The following is a 9214-nucleotide window of genomic DNA, read 5'->3' on the forward strand; positions in this document are numbered from 1 at the left end:
ACACATGACTTCAATGTATACTGATTGGCCTCAATATCAGTTTGCACCGCCATTTTTTGCTCCACAGACCGCATAGGAAAGTTCAACGGAGCAAAACCAGAGGCGCTTGGTTGAGGTTCACGGGCCCCCGCACCGGTTATCTCTCTTGTGGACTCGTTGAGGTCGGGAAAGAGAGTGAGCAGACCATGGGAAGACGAGGCCATGTTTTGGGTTGCTGAGTGTTTCAGAGAAGCAGTGATTTCCGACTGGTACTGTCAGAAAGGGTTGGTTACAGAGTGTTTCAAGATTTGCAGCTCTTAGAGACAAGCTCTCAGAGAACGAAGAGGTTTCAACTGGTTTGTTATGCTTCCAAGCCTCAGCCTCCGCTTCGGTTTATAAAGACCATGACGAAGAGGCCGACACGCGCTCTGTCGATCACGTGCATCGTCGCGTGTCTGGCGCGCCTTTTGATGGCTCGCCGCTCGATGATTTCTGTCGGGCACGGCTTTTGATGAAGTGGGTGCGCCTTTTGAGGGCGCGACTTTTGAGGGCTCGATATATATATATCCATGTATATATATTTGGGCAGCCTATATACCCCATCATCCAGTGTATTCTCCAACGGTCCGACATGACCCCATAAACTGTCCCGACATTGATTCCGGTTAGCTTCTCCAACGGTCCGACATGACCCCATACACTGTTCCGACATTGATTCCGGTTAGCTTTTCCACCGGTCCGACATGACCCCATAAACTGTCCCGACATTGATTCCGGTTAGCTTTTCCAACGGTCCGACATGACCCCCTAAACTGTCCCGACATTTGATTCCGGTTAGCTTTTCCAACGGTCTGACATGACCCCATAAACTGTCCCGACCTTGATTCCGGTTAGCTTTTTCAACGGTCCGACATGACCCATAAACTGTCCCGACATTGATTCCGGTTAGGTCTTACAACGGTCTGACACAACCATACAGTGTCTTCACCAACGGTCTGACACGACCATACAGTGTCTCCTATCCTCTTTTATTTTATGTATTAGTCTATTTTCTTGTTTTGTTACTCTCTCCAAACTCAAGTTGGTTAGTTCTTATCCCCCTTGAGTTTGCGGGGGGCTGTTGAAACCTACCACCTACCACCACCTACTACACACCTACCACTACCACCTACTACCACCTACTCCACCTACTACCTACCTACCTACTCTTCTCTTCTATATATAGGAATCATTGTAACCATATTTATATAACAATCAATAATACAATCAATATATATACAATTCTCTATTTCTCTTTATACATTAAATTTTCACAAGGATATGGACCAATTGGAGAAGATAGGTCCGTGTTGTTGAATGTAAGGAATATAGATTAGGGCGTGGTGAGTTGAATTGAGCTGATCACCTTCTCCATGATAGAGAACTTTGTTTATTCTTTTTGATGCACAAGTTTAGGATCTCCTCAGATACTTGTAGAGCTGCATGTTGATTAAATCATCCAACTTGGAAATGAGAAACTAACCAACTTTGTTAGAAGTAGAGTTGCATGACCTGACTCAAGCCAATACCAAACACTCAAGTTTTCCTTTACTGTTCTTGTTTCTGACTTGATTCTTCTACTCGCGTTAACAATTGTGTACCATTTTTTAAAATGTTTTCAGTAAAACAAATGGTAACTGCCCAATCTATATGTGGGTTGAGTGTTGAGAGCTTCTATATAGTTTGCTTGCTTTTTCTGTTGATTTCTGATTACATGGACTGTGTTGGCGTTGCTTGTCTATGGACAACTATTGGTCATGGTTACTTGATTCGGGTTTGGTGGAGTGGTGGTGGCTGCAAGTTGCGTCCTTCCAGGAGGTTTATTTCAACTGATTCACATGGGTTTGAACATGTTGCTTGATGGCGGCTGCAACCTACACCTTATCAAGTAACTTGTATGGGTTTTCCTAGTTGTCTTCCTTTCTTTTTGTTTTTTGGTGTCATTGTTATTCTAGTTTTTTGCTCTGTTTCCTACCTCTACGGGCTATGTAGGGGGTTTTATTTTCATTTTGCTTGGATTGGTAGGGTGAATAGGGTTGCTGGTGCAGTGTTTTTGTGTTATATTTTGATGTTTTTGTGGTGTTGGCAGTTGGTTGCTGAATCCTGTTCAGGTCCCTTATCCACTGTGGATGGACATGGTGTTTGAATAGCTGTTGGGTACAGGTGCTGTTAGGTGGCTACCCTGTTTTTATATGGATGGCTGGTGGTTGCTTCTTATTGTTGGCTACATAGTGTTGGCTTCATAGCCCTAGTCTGTGTGTTAGTTTTTTTTTTCATTTGTTTTGTTTGTGTTGGTGGTTTGTATAGTTGTGGTAGGGCTTGAGGCATGCCCCTTGTAAATTTGTAATTTTTCTGTTTTATTTTATGTCTTATTCACCCAAAAAGAAAAAACTGCCCAATCTATTTAAGTCTTGGGGGTTTAGATCTTTTCCTCGGCATTCTAGTCATTGATCGCACTTTAATTTAAAGCTTTACCAGCTGCACTGATGTTTGATATATATTTTAATATATGGATACTGTTTACATGGTTTTGTCGTACACTTGTGATTGGAATAACTGCTCCCATTCTTTAAGAATGGAATGAGAAAAAGAAACGCCCTCCTAGTTTAGTGAATTACTTTTGTACTAATTGCACATCTATTTATTTTTCATTATTATTGTGTCTGGTAGTAGACAAAGATAATGTTTAGCTCCCAGGCCTTGGTGTTTTTTGTTTTTTAAATGTTTCGGCAGCATCAGGAAATATCCGGCAGTTCTACTCTCTGGATGGTGACTGAAATTTGTGATAGTGTTTTGGCACAATTGAAGGATAGAAGAAACATGCTGTTTTCTGGGCTTCCGTATATTTCTAGTTTCAAACACAACCGGCTCAAGTTCTTTGTGCCAATCATGTTGGATCCATTTGCTTTGCAATGGAAACCTATTTATGCATTGAAACTGTTTTGCGGAATGCAGTTACATAAACATTTTGGTTTTTACTGAATAACATTTTACTTTAAAATTTGTTTACCCTGGTTTACATCCTTGTGAAATTCAATTATTGTACTTACCAGGACCCTGTTAGTTTCAATTATTGTACTTACCAGGACCCTGTTAGTTTTAGTGTTTTTTTTTTTTTTTTGTGTGTGTGTGTGTGACATAAAATTGTATTTTTTTTCCCCCTTTTATAGGAGTTATTGAAATGGAGATTGTTGCTGGGAGATTATTCAGCCGGGTGTAGATCACCACTCCCTTGAATAACTGAGACAGCGTACCTGATGAATTGGATGAAGTCTGCTTTAGAATTATTACCTTGGGCTAGGACGAACTACTTTCAACGTTGAACTTTGTTTGTTAATCAGTCGTTTTCTGCAAGTTTTATGTTTAGTTCTCTCTCTCTATGCATTTACATTTTTTTTTTTTTTTTTGGTGGTGGGGGGGATTTTTTTTAATGCATGAAGTTCATAAATAGTCCTAGACTGTTGGTTGTTGACAATCTCCTGAAAATGATTTTTTGTTCCTTCTTGTGCTTCATCTGAAATTAAGCTTAATAAGCTTAGCTTATTTGGGATTTCGAAAAATACTCTCAATTTGATGCAATGATTTTGCATGATAGATGTCAATTTTTAATTTGTCACATACTTAAGTACACAGGTGACCTCTAACATCGTTGTAGAATTCTATGAAATTGTCACATCTCTTTTCTATGAAATTCTATGAATTTTCACATCTCTTTATCACATACTTAATTCTACTTAATTGTCACATCTTTTTGTTACATACTTAATTCTTTGTCACGTCTCTCTTTTCTATGAATTCTATCATCTCTTTTCTATGAAATTTTATACATTATGTACCCAGAGTGAAATACAATTTAAAACCATAAACTCCTAAGCAGTGTAAGGAGCTGGCGGCTTTGATTTGTACCTGTTGAAGAATGAGTCGATGACTAATAGGTAGTGACTTGGTTAGGGAACCCCACTATTAAACGCCCAGTTTGACTAAAAATACTGTTCTTACTTTCCAATCTCGAAGTCTTTGTTATTATTATTGTTGTTGTTATTGTTTTTTTTTTTTTTTTTGTTCATCTAGTGTCGAATATATATATATATATATATATATGTATAAATCAATTTGGTTTTTATTTAAAAAAATTGCAAAATTTTCTATTTAGTTTCAGTTTTCAGAACTTACTTTTCAGAAAATTTTACTTTTTCTTTTTTTTTTCAATGAATTTTTTTAATATTTTAAGTAATTTTTTTAATTTTTAGACACACCTAACATAAATACACTTTAAAAAGAATAATATTTGTGAAAAAAAAAATCTTTAAAAAATTCACTAAATATCAAAAATAAAATAAAATAAATGAAAATTCAGTACATTTTTTTGTATTTTTATATATTTATTAATTTTGTAAATATTTTTTCACAAATATTTTACTATTTAGATACATCTAAGTAAGGTACATTTAAAAAAGTAAAAAAAATTGTTTAAAATTTAAAAAATATTTACTAAGAAAAAAAAACACGAAAACTAAAAAACTCAATTTTTAAAAAATTTAAACCAAAAGCACTAAATTGTTTTACTACTCTTTTTTTTTTTTTTTTAACGGTGTTTATGTTATGTATTTTTTTTGTAATTTTTTTTTTAAACATTTTTTAATTAGTCTAGCCGAGTAGAACCTAAACGCTTCAAACTTTTTGATTTTTTTTTTTTAAAGTTCACTAATTTTTTCTTTTTTTAAAAAAAAAAAGAAAAGCCAACATTAAAGTCTCTAAAAAAGTCAATCTCAAACGCACATTAAGGCTTATTTTGAAAAGTTGGTAGAAAGCGACTTTTTAGCATTTAATCAAGTTTTTTTGCTTTCAAAAAGTCATTTGAGAAGTTGATAAAGGGTGATTTTTTAGCTTTTTTTAGTTAATAATTTTTAATGTTGTTATATCATCATGGCATAATGTAAAATGACCAAAATACCCTCTTCCCATTTGCAATTTACAAAATTTCACCTCCTCTCATTGTCCAGAATTTCACCTACTCTCATTGAATGGAGGGTATATTTGTAAATTGCAATTCTGCGTTTATCCAGCTTCCCAAATGGATTTTAGAACAAAAAAGCCTAGTTTGACTTTTTCGTCAAACGTCCAAATGCGACTACAAACCAAGTTGCCAAAACAAGCCCAAGTTCCTATTAAGTCCTATATATTAATACAGAGCAATTCTATAATACACACTCCAAACATATGCCCAGTTATAACTCTTTTGATATTTGACTATGATTTATTGTAGTATTAGTTATGAGTTATGATCTTTTGTGATTTTTATTTTGGTCATGATCGAAGAGGTCCTTAATTATGCCTTAAATGATGTTTGATTATAACTCTTAATTATGATTTAGTTATGACTTATTGTGATGTTAGTTATGACTTATTGTGATTATTATTTTAGTTACGAACAAAGAGGTCTTTGGTTTTGCATGACTTGTTATGCTTGTTTTTTGTTATGACTTTAAATATGGGTTTTTTTTTTTTTTTTTTTTTTTTTAGGACTAAAATTTGATTTATCTGTAACATTTATGGTATCAACCCTACAAATCTCATAACTTGTATATGGTACACCCTAGAAGTATATTGTAAAATAACCCAACATGAATAAATCCTCCAAGTAGGACACATTGAGAATTCCTATGATATTAGACAAGCTAAGATGGTTTCCAACTTAATTTTTACTGGAAAAAACAGTGGGACTCACTATCTTTTTTTTCTCCTTCTAAGAGACAACTAGACAAAAATCAATGAGTGGTATAGAGCAAACATTCCATGACCACCAAACAACTTCTCGTTATGAGTTTCTTTCTCAAGTATGGAGAGCCTATTCTTGTGTTTCAAACCTGTAACATTTGGGTCCAAATGAATCATGTACATGTACATGTGGCTCTTGTCATGAAGAGGAAATAATAATAATTGGAAGTAGGCCTTGACAATATTTACAGCAACAGTGCTTACATGCACAGTAAAGTGCACAAAAATGTGCATAGAAAAGTTATTGTGTGGCTATTATTCATTCTAGGTATGACAAGGGTCAAACTCAAAATAAATCATCTTCTGTAATCCGTATCAGTAGAGCATTATATTGTATTTACAGCTATACCAAAATTTGCAGTTAGGAAAGCAACAGCAGTACTAAAACAATTGTGAATCACTTGAGCCATTTGAGTCCTGTTGTTACAGTGCTTTTGCATTCCCTCTTAGTAAAGCATCTATCATCTTTCCCTGAGTGTTCAAATTTTGCAAACTTGTTTATGATTGCCAGGGAAGTCGTGACTTTGATTACCGCTCTTCACATCATTAGGGTGAACCACAGTGAGTGCACTTCACTACATAAAAGTAGATGTAAGGATGTGAAAGGAGGTAGAGACATCCTCCCTCCATGTCAAGTTGGACAAAAATTGGTTCATACAAAAAGGGATTAATGATCAGTTTGAGAACGTATTTCTCCGCCTTCCTTTGAAAACAAAACTGTTTCTTTGTAATTTAAACCAACACTGCACTAGCACTGAGAAAAGTAAGTCATTATTGCTGGTAGCTGGTCAAGCAATGCAAGAGCTCTTGTAAATGAGAAACATATAGATACATATATTAATAAAAAGCATTATATATCGTTTGAGAATATATTATTTTAGTAATTTTTTACTTAAATATGTAGAAAAATAAAGAGAATGATACGACAACTTATAATGACTTTTTGACTAAAATATTTAGTCCCCAAACAAATAGTTCAATGATAAGACAAACATTGTTAAGACCTAAATCTATGAGTACTGTTCGGGACCCCAAATGTTTTACCAAAAATTCTATCAAATGTCTCACATGGATGTAGAGCCCACATGGGACCGACATGGCATGTGAGACATTTGGTAGAATATTTGGTAAAACATTTGGAGTCCTTAATATTTTTCTAAATCTATTCGTTGCATAAACTCGAACAACTAATATTGTTTGGTACAACTTATTGCTTAAGACTGCTACAGTTTAACATAGCCTATTTGGGGAAAAAAAAAAAAAAATTAATCAATCTAATTAAATAGTACATTTGTCACCAACACACATTCATATTCTCCATTACTCTACATTTTTTGCAAACGGTAGCATCCACACACAAAAAATTTCAAAAATAAAAAATAAAAAAAATAAATCTAAATCAGGTGTCTTGCACTACCAAAATAATAAACAACAGTACCCATTTATCTTCTTTCAGTTACAAATTTTTTGATGTAAATATCCGAACTTTGAATTCCTCGAATCACATGATAAATAAAGAGAAACACAGCAAAATTTGGGTTCCGTCTAAGGGCTTAGCTTGCAGGGGCCATTTGGAGCAGCTTCTCTGCTTGCTCGGGGAAGAAGGTTATGAAAAGATATGCGCCTGTGGTATTATTAGACAGTAGAATCAAATAAAAAAGAAATATCAAAGCTCATATTTTCAGAAACACTTGAAGGAAGCTAGCAGGAGGTATTAATTAAAAAGAACTTACAGATAAGTACAGTTCCAAGTACAGCTGAGATCTTGCCTTGAACTGTAACCAATCCGCCCTTGCCTGCATCTTTTAGCTCAGTGGAACCAACAGAGTCAAATATCCCTGCAAAATAACTATTACTTTATTTATTGTCTTTCAAACTGTATACACGCCGTGATGGATACAAGTGTTGGAATTGGATTTGACCTGGTTTTACCGACTGAAGCCCTGATGTTATGCATGCTATATTCTGGAAACCAGCAGCTTCGAGCTTGTTAGCAGCACCGGCAGACCTTAAAAGCATTTAAAAAGAATGATAGTGCTGTCAAATGATTTCAGTATTTTGTAAATGTGATTTGAGAGTATGAGTTGTATTCTGAGTTTGTAGATTGTAGAATTATGATTTGAGTGTAGAAAATTTGTTTGGTTATAGTTTTTACATAGAGTGTTGAATTGTGTTTTGAAGATGTATTTTGAATTAAGTTTTAAAAGTTTGATGTGACATGTGAAATGTGAAAATTTATTTGGTGATGTGTTTTGAAAATAGTTTTCAAAACTTAATTCAACCAATAATTTATCATCAAACACACAACTCATATATCGATATCCATATTTTTTTATCAACAATAATAACCAAACTATTTTTAAAATACTAAAATTAAAAATTGATTTTTTTTGTCAATTAATTTTTTTTTGTATTTTTTTTGAATAATTGTTTTTTCATAATAATTTTTCCATTTTAAAATAAAGGTTCAAATAGTTCTCTTCGTGCATAATATCAAACAATTCAAAGTAGAGAAGTTGGCAGGAAGGGATGACCGGTGGGATGACCTGGGGGATGACCGGCCGGATGACCCGGGGGACGACCGGCCGGGTGTCCCAAGTACTGCGCCTCAGGTTTTCTTCGTGCAACGGTTCGAACAGTTCGGAGTTTAAAATACTAACAAATCTGAAATGAAAAAAACTTGTCTACAAATTCTCAGAAATCATTTGGGAACTGATTTCAACTTCTCTGAAATCATTTATACATAACAGATGAAGATTGATTTACCAGATTAGTGGGGAAAAGGTTGAAACAGTTCGTGAAAATCGAAAAACATCTAAAAAAAAAAAAAAAAAATAGTCGGCTACACTTCTCACAAAAGATTTGAGAACTGATTTCGACTCGTCTGAAATCATTTGCACATAATAGATGAAGAATTTATTTACCAGATTAAGAGAAAAAGAGGAAGAAGACAGACACGTTGAAAGCGGAGAACTGAACTACGAGATGCCAAACGGATTTTCAAATTGTAATTTGAATTAACACGCGGAATCAACTTTTGAACATCTTATCCAAACGTCATGCGCGAGCTCACGTGTTGAAAATTGATTTGAATTCACAACCAAACAGAGCCTAAAGTCTTTGGTATTGTTGTTGTTATTGTTTTTTTTTTTTTTGTTCATCTAGTGTCGAATATATATATATATATATATATAAATCAATTTTGTTTTTATTTAAAAAAATTTCAAAATTTTCTGTTTAGTTTCAGTTTTCAGAACTTACTTTTCAGAAAATTTTACTTTTTCATTTTTTTTTTCAATGAATTTTTTTAATATTTTAAGTAATTTTTTTTAATTTTTAGACACACATAACATAAATACACTTTAAAATGAATAATATTTGTGAAAAAAAAAATCTTTCAAAAATTCACTAAATATCA

The 9214-nt window shown here is 33.9% G+C and overlaps 1 long non-coding RNA gene across 2 annotated transcripts; it reads right to left on the reverse strand.

The window, feature by feature from the left end:
* Window positions 1-5875: 5875 nt before the first annotated feature.
* Window positions 5876-7826, reverse strand: LOC145804398 (uncharacterized). 2 transcript variants are annotated; one of them, XR_014346044.1, is made up of 4 exons: window positions 7719-7826; window positions 7530-7634; window positions 7235-7420; window positions 5876-6539 (listed from the first exon to the last, which is right to left on the reverse strand). It is a non-coding gene; the product is annotated as an uncharacterized LOC145804398 (long non-coding RNA). The 2 variants fall into 2 exon arrangements; XR_014346043.1 differs by lacking the exon at window positions 5876-6539 and having other exon boundaries at window positions 7087-7420.
* Between the last annotated feature and the right edge of the window lie 1388 nt (window positions 7827-9214).

This window comes from Camellia sinensis, chromosome 12 (assembly GCF_055761805.1).
Source record: "Camellia sinensis isolate YWXY chromosome 12, ASM5576180v1, whole genome shotgun sequence".
In the NCBI taxonomy this organism is placed as follows: Eukaryota; Viridiplantae; Streptophyta; class Magnoliopsida; order Ericales; family Theaceae; genus Camellia; species Camellia sinensis.